This window comes from Castor canadensis, chromosome 9 (genome assembly GCF_047511655.1).
Source record: "Castor canadensis chromosome 9, mCasCan1.hap1v2, whole genome shotgun sequence".
NCBI lineage: Eukaryota > Metazoa > Chordata > Mammalia > Rodentia > Castoridae > Castor > Castor canadensis.
The window spans coordinates 16,470,345-16,483,860 of NC_133394.1; the positions used below are offsets into that span (position 1 = coordinate 16,470,345).

At 38.7% G+C, this 13,516-nt stretch overlaps 1 protein-coding gene across 6 annotated transcripts in view; it reads right to left on the bottom strand.

The window, feature by feature from the left end:
* Nr3c2 (nuclear receptor subfamily 3 group C member 2) overlaps positions 1–13,516 on the bottom strand; it is a 308,346-nt gene that overhangs the window by 285,144 nt on the left and 9,686 nt on the right. The gene's annotated exons all lie outside the window — the stretch shown is intronic.

The window sequence follows — 13,516 nt, forward strand, 5'->3', positions numbered from 1 at the left end:
TGTACATTTACCTCCACTGGATACAAAAATGACAAAGGAATGGAGAAAAAAATTTTTTGGCCATATGACCATAAATTCTTCAGTCATACCTCCAAGTTTCCGAGAACAAACCCTCTGAACATAATTTCTTTTCAAACAAAGAGTGAGGGTCCAGTTGGCACAGACTGTAAAATATCTACTCCCAATTCCATCTCCAACTCCCAAACTTTGCACCGGAATCTTGCCTCAAACATATCGGAAAAATATTTGTTAAGTAAATACAAACTCTACCATGTCATGGAGGGAAATAAGCCCATTTCTACTTTTGGAAAGAGTGTTATGAATTCAAATACCAGTTACTTGAGGACAAAATAAATAGACTCTGTTCCTTTATATCCTGGTATGCAGATCATAATTCCATGTCACTATTTCTAATTCATTTAAATAATCTTGTACCGGTTTGTTTTCCAATTTTGCCAAGCCAGTAGTTGGCTCTTCCTGTTTCCATTTCCTATGGGTATTTTTCCTCTAATCTAATTAAAAAAATTCTATTTTGGTATAGAAATGATTAAGTTGTACCTCCATCCAAACAGCAAAACCATTTAGCTCATTTTAATTTTTTTTTTTTTTGGTGGTACTGGGGTTTAAACTCAGAGCCTCAAACTTACTAGGCAGGCACTCTACCACTTGAACCATTCTGCCAGCTCTAGCTCATTTTAGATTAGTGTCATAATTCTGTTTAAAGTTTCTCTTGATCCTGTAAACTGCTGCACTTTTCTTCCCTATGCTCCTTGGAAACTACCTTTTGTGATACTGTTAACTCACATGGCTTAGTGGTACAGTGGAAAAGAAACAGGTTTGGGGTTAGAGAAGCTGGAATTCAGTAATTTTTCCATTAAACTATTGCTAGTATCTAGTCCCTGCCCCAAACCTGCCCACTCAGGCCCTTCCCTTGCCTCAGTTATTCACATAGCAGATGTTCAACTGTGTTTCTGTCCTAGTCACTATTTCCTGTCTTACCAAATTAACCTTTCCACCCTTCTATGACATTTCTAGGTTTTAAAAAAATCTTTGAGCCAGGTGCTGGTGGCTCACACTTGTCATCTCACACAAAGCTGAGATCAGGAGGATCACAGTTCCAGGCCAACCTTGGCAAGAAAGTTCGTGAGTCCCCATCTCGACAAGAGTGGAAAAAAAAAAGTTAGGTCTGGTGGCACAGGCCTGTCATCCTAGCAACGGCAAGAAGCTTAATAGGAGGATAGTTCAGGCTGGCCTGGGCAAAAAGCAAGACCCCCTCTCCAAAATAACTAGAGCAAAAATAACTGCAGGTGTGGTTCAAGCAGTAAAGCATCTGCCTCACAAGCACCAAGCCCTAAGCTCAAACCCTAGTAGCACGAACAACCTAAAAAATAAGTTGAATAATGCTGGAAATGGTGACACATTCCTGTAATCGCAGCTACTAGGGAGGCAGAGATAGGAGGATGGCAGTCCACGGCTAGCTCAGGCAAAAGCATGAGACCTTATCTAAAAACAATGTGAAGAAAAAGGGCTGAGAACCATGGTTCAGGTAGGAGAGTGCTTGCCTAACAAGAATGAGGCCCTGAGTTCTAGTCGTAGAGCTGCCAAGAAATAAAAATAAAGATAAATAATTAAATAAAGGTGCCTATGTTAGACAGTTTTGCATCACTGTGACAAACACCTGAAACCATGCAAAGGAGGAAAGATTTATTTTGGCTCACAGTGTCAGAGGTTTCAGTCCATTATGATGGGAAAGGCTTGGTGGAGTACAATCTCTCATATCATAGAGGCCAGGATGCAAAAAAGAGAGAGAAAGGGGCCAAGGACAAAATACTGTCCCCACGAAATCGCCCCCAGTGACCTACTTCCTCCAGCAAGCCCCACCTCCTAGAATTTCTAGACCCTCCCAAAACAGAACCACTAGCTTGGGACCAACACATGAGCCTGGGGGAACATTTTGTATTCAAATCGTAACAGTGTCCAGCTCTTCCTGTCAGCGTTCACAGATTTCCATAATCTAATTGTCCCCCACTGCCATTAAACCCCATGCAACCAGGCTTCCTTTGCCTTATCCCTGCGCTCTGCCTCGTGCTATTGCTTATCCCTCCCCACAAACACCACCAATCTTCAGCTGGGCCTCACTTCCCACAGGAAGCCTTCCTTCACTATTCCAGCCACACAGACCTCTCTTTTCTAATCTTTGGTAAGAGTTCTCATCAACATCATACTACCAGAACAACAACAAAAGGGGTGTCTACACTCCATGGAGCCATCTTCCCCAACTAGATGGCAATAGTATGGGACATCTGATTTTTTCCCAGTCATTTGGTTTGCTCTACGGCACTAAGAATACAGCGGTACTAAATAATTTGCAAAATGCCTGTTGTTTTTCCCTCTGTCTCTACAAAATTTCAAATAGGTATTCTTTCCTCTTAGTTCTAGGTCTTCTATCAAAGAGCTTACATTAAATGCACTGATAACAAAAGTCAAAGGAAGAAAGCAAACACCCTAATAAAAATGGGCTATGAGTGAACAGGCAGGAAAAAAAGATATGTGGATGGCAAATAAATACAGGAAAAGATGTTCCCTGTCGTTTAGGCATTAGGAAAATGCCAACTTAAACCATGGTGAGCCATCACTATGCAACTATTACAAAGTCTAAAGTTAAAAAAAACTGACTCCATCAAGTGTTGGCAGGGAGGTAGAACCGGAACCCTCAGGTTCTGCTGGTGCAAATGTAAAATGTTTTGACCACTTTGGAAAACAACTGGACAGTTTCTAAAAAGCTAAACCACACCTCCTGAGTGATCGAGCCAATTCTCCTTCTAATATCTGCTGAAGACAAAATAAAATGCACATCCATGCAGAGACTTATATGTGAAGACTTAGAGCGGCTTTACTTGTAGTAACCCAAACTGATAACAAGCTAGATGCCCATCAACGGGTAGACGGATGAACAGAATATGAGATAGCTATAAATGGAATATTACTCAGTCATAAAAAAGAAACTAGCTCCTGATACATACAAAGGCATAGATGAAGTCCAAGCACATGGCTAAATGAAAGAAACTGGAATCAAAATGCTACATGAGATATTATTACAATTATATGATAATCCAGGGAAAATAGTCAAAGAGATAGGGCATATATAGTGGTCACAGGGCTTGGGACTGAGGGGAAGGATCGACAAGAAGGGGTCACACAAGGAATTCTGGTGGGTGATGAACAGGTTCTGTACCTTGGCTGGGTGGTAGAGACACAACGTCACATTTAGCAAAATGTATAGAATTGTATACAAAAAAACATATTTTGCTGTCTGTAAATTTTAAAAATGAAGTAACCCTCAATATAAAGTATAAGAGCTAAGTTACCTTGGAATACACCAATTTTTGCTATGTTGAGAGGAGAAAAAAGCAAGAGCAGCACTGTGATTAATTTCTTTGTGAGAATCCTAAAACTAGGCTGATAGAGGTCACAACAATTTTTGCTAACCTCAGTAGGACTCTGTCATTTGACATTATGAATATTATATCAGCACCAGTGTTCCCCTGGACACCCCAGATACATACCTATCCCAAGTCCCTCTGCTACCAATTTACTTGTTCATTCAATCCATATTTACTGGATGCCAACAATGGACCAGACATGCTTTTGGGTCTGGCAAATGATCTGGGAAACAGGCTAGATGAGGTCCTTGCTCGTGAGATTTCCATTCCAATCAGAGGAGGTGAAGTAAATGAAGGTCACTCCACAGGTAAACACCATGGAGACAACAGAGGAGGACAGCATGGTAGAAGGCAGGGAAGGATTCGCCATGTTGAGGCCTTGCCAGGGAAGGCCTGAGTGGGCAACAGTTGAGCTAATTCCTGAGTGGCAGGAAACAGGAAGAAACCAAAACCTAGAGGGAGAGATTCCTTGACAAAAGGGTCAGTAAGTCCACAGTCCCTCAAAAGAAGGGGACTTCATTCCTTGGGGCCCCAGAAAGGTCAGTACAGAGCATGAACAAGGAGGAAACATATTAAACATGGTGGTCAGAGACCTGATAATTTAGTGCCTCACAGACCCTAAATTATTTTACATTTTCTGCTTGCAGTGAGAAGCCACCAGAGGGCTGTATGTCAGCCATATAATTTGATTTATATTTTGCAGAGTTCTATCTGACTGCCTGTTTTTTCAGGACATGCAGCTTTCTTCTTCTTTATTTTAACTCTCTGTTTCTCAGTTGGGTGACCTTAGGCTAATTACCAATCCTCTCTTTGGTTCCATATTTGTGAAATGTTCATGCCAGCTACCAGCAACTGCCAAAATATATTGGTGTAATCTGGTAGTGAAACATTTGACTCTGAGGCTCACTGCAGTCTCCTTCCCAGTCTCACCTTCCCAGGATGCAGTCCTCATCAGTTCAGAGTTCACTGCTGTGCCCACGTACCCCACTTCTCCTTTCACCATTCACTCACCCCTTGGCCAATCATGATCTGATGCCTGTTCCCACCACTCTACAGAATTCCTTCTTGAAAACTACCATCAACCCCCTGTCACCAATGACTAGTCTTATTCCTGGTCCTCCCAGCCCTCTCATCAGGTTTGTGCCACCATCTGCTACCGAAGGGAAAGATAATATAACAGAAAGACAAAACAGATGGGATTCTAACCCCACCTCTGCTATTAAATACTTTGTATGATACTGGAAAAGACGTGTAATTTCTCTGGAGCAAAGTTCCAGGATCTGTGCCCATGGTGAGTGGGGTTTATAGATAGCCTTAGAGCACTTCTAATTTGGAAACTCTAAGACCACATGACTCTCTGCTTTGGTATCCATGACTCAGTGCCATGTTGATTCTCTACGCAGTTCTCTATCTCCTTTATTAGGATGTGTTGCTCGCCTTAATGGGGTTCCAGTCCTCCAAGTTCCCAGCAAAATGCATCCCTACTGACCCCCATAAATGCCACTGCTATACTTCCAGACCGACACTGCCACCCATACCTACCTTCCCAATCAGAGACAGTTGTTAGTTTGGGTACTTGCAATTTAAGTAGCAAAGATATTTCCACTTCCTCTCCAAACCTATTTTCTACTTTTCCAGTTCTCTTCACTGGTTACCATTTTATGACAATTAGACTCATAACATGAACTTTTTACTGACTTTCCACATACTTTTCTCTCCTCTTCCTTTTCCTCAACAACGTGGTCCTAAAGGCATTACTAAGACACAGCATAGTAGGAATCCACAGTTGGGATTAGGTGATAGACAGCTGTGGTGGCCTATGGTGGAGTCACAGTCCCAGGGTGGCTCCAATACCCAATGTGGACAGCGAGAGTCCAAGCAGAGACAAGTGCACAACCCTGTATTTGTGTTAGTACAGGGTATCAGAATGCAAGCAGGGTAAGGACAGCCGAGCATTGGAGAGAGTGCCTTGGTGGGGTATGAAGGGTGCCATTAGTGTGTGTGTGGCTCCATGACCCAGAATGTGAGTGGGACCGTGATCAGAGACAGGATAGCATCTTGAGAAATGGGGAGGGAGGGAGAACGCCTTGAAAAAAATGGCAAATTCCAAAACTGAGGCAGGGAAAGTGCAAGATGGGCCTAAAGCAAGAAAACAAGGAAGTGCTCAAAGAACAATGAGGACGTGGTGAGGGGATACATGGAATGGACACTCCTAGCTTTCTCAAGAAGAATCTGAACATCAACAATAAGAATAGAAATGGGTTCTAATCCACTGCATAAAATGACACCATGTAGATAAAAATAAATATATGAATAAACAAAGTCTGGTGAAGAATGGGATGTTTATATAATTTCAAAGTACTTCACAAAACATTTTCTGATTACAAAATGACAAGATTCACCTTTCCGTGGAGAACCCTGGAAGAGAGGACCTGAATTGAATGATCCAAGTGAACAGTGATGGGCACCAGATAGGATGCAATAAGAAGGACTCAGCATCACTCCCATGATATCCCTGCCAGAGGTGCACCACTTGAATCTAATCTGAGGAGGCACACCACAAACCCTAACGAGAGACCTACTACAAAAAGAGGTCTTTTGAAATCTTCAAAAGTAAAGCAGGAAAATGAAACTAGATCTCTATCACCAGTTACAAAACCCAACTCCAAATGGATTAAAGACTTAAATATAAGACCTGAAATAATGAAATTATTAGAAGAAAACAGGGGGAATACTTCAAAACATTGGAATGGGCAAGGATATTTTTGGACAAGACCCCAAAGGCAAAGGAACAAAAGCAAAGATGGATAAATCAGATTACATGGAACTAAAAAGCAAAGGGAATATTATCAAAATAAAGAGACAACCTACAGAATGGGAGAAAATATTTGCAAACTACACTTTCAATAAGAGGTTAATATTCAGGATATATATAGGAACTCCAAAAATTCAGTAGCCAAAAAAACAAAAACAAAAACCCAACAACCTGATTAAAAAAAGGACCATACAACTAAGTAGACATCTAACTCCTCAAAAGATGATATACAAATGACCAAGGGCTCAACATCACTAATCATGGGATTATATCAAAACCACAATGTGGTATCACCTCACCTCAGTAAGAATGGCTATTATCAAAACCACAAAAGTTAACAAGTGCTGGAGAGAGGATGTGGAGAAAAGGGGATCCTTGCAGTCTGTTGGTGAGAATGTTGATTAGTACAATATTGAAATTTCTTTTAAAAACTAGAAAAAGAGCTGCCATATGATCCAGCAATCACACCCCTGGGTGTATATCCTAAAGATGAAATCAGTATGACAGAGGGACATCAGAATAGCTAAGAGAGGGAAATAACCTAAGTATCTATCCACTCAACTACTGAATGGATACAGGATGGTATGTATACACAACGGAATACTAATTCAGTCATCAAAGCATGAAATGTTGCATTTGTGACAACCTGGATGGAACTGCACGGATCATTACATTAACTGAAATAATCCAGACACAGAAAGGCAAGTATCACACGATGTCACTCCTACATGGAACTTAAGAGTTGATCTCGTAGAACCTGAGAGTAGAATGGTTGTTGCCAGGGTAGGGGAGAAGGAGGGGTAGGGAAGGGAAGGAAGGGTGGCTCAAAATGGCTACTACCTTATAGTTGGGCATCTAGTTAGAGTGTGGTATTGCACAATAACTGCAGACAACGTTTTTGCCATAAAGAAGTGATAAATGTTCAAGGAGACAGATATGCTTAATCTCATTACTCAATGGATACATACATCAAAACTCATGTACACTATTAAAACAGTAAGGTCATAAAGTCTAGAATTTACTGGTAAACTGTCTCAGACTAAAGGACACTAAAGAGACAAGTAGGGCACATCACACAATTCTGAAGTGGATCCTTTTGCTGTCAGAGACATTATTAGGACAACTGACAAAATCAGGGTAAGGCCTGAGGAATAGAAGTTAGTAATTTACCAGTGTTAATTTCTTGGTTTTGATGGCAGTTTTGTGGTTGTGCAAGAAATGCCCTTGCTTTCAAGACTTTTTTTTTTTTGCAAATTTGTCATTGATTCAAGATAAAAATTTTATACTAGACTCAACCTCTACAAATAGTTTCTTCTGTAGTAGCTCAAAGCTGCCCTTTCCGTTAGTCCAGACATTCTTGCTCTGCAGAACCTAGTTCCTACCTCCTGCACAGTAAGGATCATTTCTTCAGAAGGCCCTTATGCCCTGTGCAATTAAGGTATCCCCAAGTGCAGCTTTACCACTGCCCTGCCCAACATTTAAAGAACTCCTCCTTACCTACCACACTGAGTCCACATCTCTCAGTGTGACTTTCCTGTTCAACAAACTTCTGTTCCTGCTATCCTGTTACAGGCTTTCTTCTCCCCGACTGCCATATCACAGTCAGTCACATAGTTCCGCCCTTCTCGGTGTTTTCTGCACATGTCCAGAGGTTTTGCTCACAGAGCTCCCTCCACCAGGTAGTGCCCTCTCCTTGCAGATTTTCCAAGACTAATGTAAACAGCAACTCTGAATAACTCCCTGCTTGTCATTTTCCAAGATTTGCCCATATAATCCCTCCCTATCAGAATACCCAGAGTCAATTTTGTTCCTTACAAATCATTATTTCATGCTGTCTCAAATGGTGATTTTTGGATATTTGTCTCAGCAATTGCTAACACATAAGGTGAGGTCACATGGCAGTGAAGTCTTTATCAGTAGTAAAATTAAATCATAGCCAAAGTAATGAATGCAGACTGCCAGTTATTATTTTACACTGTATTCCTAAGGTATCATCTTTTCAAGTATACAAAATATTTTACTTATCTTGTTTTCTTCCTTGAATCATTTTCTATTTCTACTATAAAATACAAGTCATGTCTACCTCTTTTCAAAATCCTACAAATTTTGGGCTTGACCATATTACTAACAACCATACGTCCAAAGGTTTCTAGAACATAGGTTCAGAACAAATGCTTTTATGTAATTACATTTTAACCTTCTCAGTACCTTACTATTTACAAAACAACATAAAAACTTTAATAAACTTAAGGCAAAGTCTGTACTTCACATGTTTAAAACTAGAAACCCTAAATTTTAAAATGAAGATATTATCCATTGAGCACTCTTTTATTTTTCCTTGGTTTTCATTAATAAATTTTAGAATGACATCCACGAAGCTATCCAAGTTAACAGCTATATTTAAGCGTCACCAAGAAGCCCATCCTTTTCTGTCGACTTGAACTGAGCAAATGAAAGGAAAATGATAAAGTATTTAGCAGCAGGCTGAAATCTTATCAGCAGAGGAGTAGTGTGAGACTAAAGAAATAATTGAAATTAAGGGAAAAAAGTATTATTTGGGAGGAAAAAAATAATATTAAAGCAGTAAGGGCCGTCAAGTGTTTCTCTGAAATTATGGTGATCAATATAACACCTGTGATTACAGATCAGGAAAGGTCGGACACACCCAGAATCTCAATATTGCAAAAGCCATCAAATCTATAAACGATAAGTCTCCAGGTCTTGTTTCAGCAAGTCACAAGAATGACAGCTGCCTGTAGTTGAACCATTTGAATTTAACTAACCGAAACTATGAATTTTATCTCACCTTTTTTTTTTAAAGTATGAAGTAAGCAGCTCCAAATAAACTGTTTTAGATGATAAAAGGTGAACATCAAGGCATTTAAACCTAAGATATCTGTAACATTAAAAGCAAAACTTATGAAAAGTACCCAATACATAGTGATTAGCATATTGTAAAACACTACATGGTTTTTTTCAATAAAATATCACCACTCTTCCCAGAAGTACCATAAGTGAATGAAGCAAGTGAATCATCAAGAAAAGCAGGTCCCATTTTAAAGCCATTTCAAAAATATTACTTAAAATACTAGCCTGGAGAAATTCTAGGTGCATTAGCAATTTCAAAATCAAAATATTATGAGACAAATCATATGAGCAAGAAAGTTGCATGTTTTCAGTCCCTGATGATCTCAGCAATGCTATAATGGATTTATTATAGAAAGCACCGATGCTCAAACACACAGCACACTCCCACAAAACCCACTATTCTTTCACAGTTTGCATTCCATAAAGATAGTTACATCTCACAGTTATGCAGAAAGTTTACTAATAGGGCAAACACTGCCACAGACTCCTTCAATTCTGTAGCTTCTGCTTTATCATCTAAGGTGAATTTTAAAAACAAAAGGTTGGGGACAACTGAAAAAACAATTGCAGCTTACTTACTAAATTGCTGTCTTCTATCTCGAAAAAGAATCAGTACAAATAAAGATAAATACCTAGTGAGTTGTCTTGAAACCTACCAGAATATACCCTCTGAAATAGTGAACTTTATATTCAAATGTCTAAGTTAATGTTAGCATGGTTATCAAAGTGACCAGGATTATCGAAATGAACAGCCAGTGTTATGTCAACAGAAATAACCTGTTCCCATGAGGAACAGTGCAAATAAAAAGAACCAGGAATTCATAGTAAGTGTCAGATTTTCTAAAAGGAAAGATTGGATTTACAAAAGGAAAATCCATCAACTACTCAGTTTCTCCAGTGAAATGACAGATAACCCCTCCTCACTTTTCCTTTAAAATGCTTGGGTGGTAAAGACATTTTTATGCCCAGATGACCTCGAAAGCAAGCTATTGAGTGAGACCTGAGTAAAAAACTACTTGAAATGAGAGTAGTAAATATATTCAAGCATACTCTACTTTGATTCTTCAAAGGAAACTACATAGTCACTCAGTAATTTTACTGGCAGATCTGCCACTTGAAAATGAAGAAACTGAGGCTGAGAGAAGTTGTGACTCACCCGAGGTCACAGTTTGTTTGCTCTGGAGCTGTCAGGCTAACCCCAACCCACATGACACAACTAAGTTCAGTGTCCACCCTGAGGGCTTTACATTTAGCTTTGTCATAATTTACTTTACAATTTAGCAATGAGACAATCCCTTCACGGGGAATTATTAACAGAGAGAAACTCAGGTCACCTCTCTCTGAGAATGCCACGGGACTGAAACAAGGACAACACACACCTTACAGCCCGTGCTCATCTGTCAGCCTGAAAAATGAGTCTAGATAACAATCATTTTTCTTATTTGAATAGATTATTTGAACATAATAGCCCCTTTCTGCATTAACCACCAAAAAGTGGACAAAAGAGGACAGACTAGCTAATCTCAACTCTTGGGTCTTAGAAAGCCTTTTCACTCTTAAGAACTATAGCAGGGCGTGGTGGCACACCCAGCCTGAAATCTCAGCACTTAGGAGGCGGAGGTAGGAGGATCCTGAGGTCAAGGCCCGCCTGGGCTGCCTAACAAGTTCAAGGTTGGCTCCTGGGCTACATAACAAGCCTTGTATCAAAAAAAAAAAAAAAAAAGTTCCAGGAATCCCATAGAACTTTTGTTGATGTGAGTTCTAGCTAAATTATAGTACAAATTAAAACATTTTAACTCATAATAAATTATTACATAGCAACATCAACACACTTATGAAAAAATAGCTATATTGCCCCAAATGAAAAGCTTTAGTGAGAAAGTTTTCCTTTTTTTGTTGTTGTTGTTTTATGTTTTTGCAAGCATACTGTCCTGCTTAATAGAAGATAGCTAGATAGCATATTTACCTCTGCTATCAATGGCAGCAGTTATGTTTTGCTTCAACTCTATGAAGAAAATCTACTTTATACAGACACATTGCTGGAAAGGAAGAAAATATTTTAAAGGTCTTTGCAGATCACTGTGGCTGCAGCGGTACAAGTGAAAACTGACAGTGACTAACACTAAGTAGATTCTTAAAGGTTAGTTGCCATGTGGAATCTTAAACAGTATCAACGAACTTTTCATATGTTATTCCAGAAAATCCATTAGTCTGTCTTCCATTTTTATGGCATCTTTTGCCAATGCATGATTTCTGACTTCATGAACTTACTTGAGTTCTCAGGAACCCACTAAACCACACTTTGAAATCTATTAGAAAATAATTTATCCCAAAATGAAGCATACTATTAAATCTAAAAATACTATTAAATCCACCCCGTCTTGATCCTTTATGACCTTTAATTCATTAATGTAGTCAATATTCCCTAAAATGAGATAGCATCACAAATGAAAAAATCATGCAAGATTGGATTTTTGAATAAAAGATACAAAAGAACACATCAGTGATGAGGCTGGCATAAATTTAAATTCACTATTATCATCCTGTAGTATGAAATCTAGAAAAACACCAAAATATCCTCTAATCCTTGAGCCTTTAACTCTTGAAATTATCAAAACAAATAGGACTGGATGACATTCACCAGGAAAGTTGTAAAGAATTATTAATCTGTAAGAGATTTCAAACACCACTAATGCTTTGACCTTAAAGTGTTTTGAAAACTTATCTTAACTGGCACAAAACCAGTATGTATGCAAACAAAACCAATCCTTTTTTACTCTGTTAGCAAACATGCAAAGAATTTTGGGATACTCAAGAAGAGACTGATGACACCTCCAATGACCACAAATGTGGGATGGTCATTGATTCCTATCACTGTGCCTAAGACTATGGGCCATGGGATAATCAGGAGCAAATTCATGAGTTGAATGTGAGAGCTACAATTAAAATAATAGAAACTGGATCTGGATATAAGACATTTTCTTATAAAAATACTTAAGCATTTCAAATATTTCTTTAAAAACTTGTGGGGTTTCCTTTTTCTTCATTTTATGAAAAGAAATGGTAGATTACAAAACAATTTAAAATAAGAACTAAGTTTTATATAGTACACACTAGATGAGAGTCAAAGTACTTCCCATAAATTAAGTCCTACAAATATCATTTTCACTGTCTCTGAGATAGTTCTATTTAATTCCCTCTTGACAGATGAGGAAACGAAAGCAAGCCTGGAGATGTGACCAGCTTTACACAGGGACACAGTGACTGAGTCACAGAGCTGGTATTGCAACCAAGCCACTGATGCCTTTAACCACCAGACTCTACTAACCCAGCATGAGTCAATAAACATTGCTTACAAAAATATCCACATCACATACAAAAAATTTCCTTCTTTAAAAGCAAAAGGAAACACTTGCAGTGAAACTGCTGTGTTTGGTTCTAACGGCAGCCATGCTATCTTAGGACTTGTGTCAGAGTTCAGAATTTAACGGGCAGCACTGGAATATGACTGAACAGCTCACGCTACTGGAGACCTGAAAGACTATAACCTTCATGGAATGTTTGCTTCCATAAAAGCAAGAAGAGAAAGGTTTGAGCCAATGATAAGGAAAAGAATGTACAAATTAAAAGTTTTTGCTTTTGGTTTGGAAAACAGTAACAGTAAAAGACAAAGATACAGGAATACAGGTCAACCCTATATCCTGTTAGAGAGATGGATATACTTCCCACGAACTAACTTCTTAAGAAAATGAAGAGAAATATCCAGTATTCCTAGAGGCCAAAAGAATCTGTATCCAGAAAATGTATTCCTTACGTATTCCACAAAGGGATCATTTATCACAACCTGCAATAAAAACAGTACTGAAGCAAAGTCCAAGACAAGTACGCATTGCATAACTTTGAACCACCCTGTAGTCATATCTAAAGCCTCTTCCTTGTTTTTCTAAATATACACAACCTGTGATCTGCAACAAGTAGAGATATTTTACAGTAAATTATTTGTCTTCTTGCAGATAAGTTACGAATAATACCAGTTCAAAACTATAGTGACACATTCCACTTCCAACATGAGTACGAAAGCAAGATTGTCCACTAGGTAATTTTAGATGTGCTGAGTCTTTAAAAGCCCTCACAGTTAAGGGAATGATTTATCCACATTGAAGACCACAGCTTTTATATAACTAACCTACCTAGAAAAGAGTGCCAGGGAAGGAAGCTTCTAGGTAACAGATTTGGGGTTCAATTTTATTTTTTACAAACAATGAAGTAATTAATAAAGAATACTAAAAGATAAAACAAGACTATGACCATGAAGAAAGTAATTTAATGCAGTCTTGTGAACAAGAAAATAGCAAAAGGGAAAAAAAAATCTAGCATTAGTCTGCTAAAG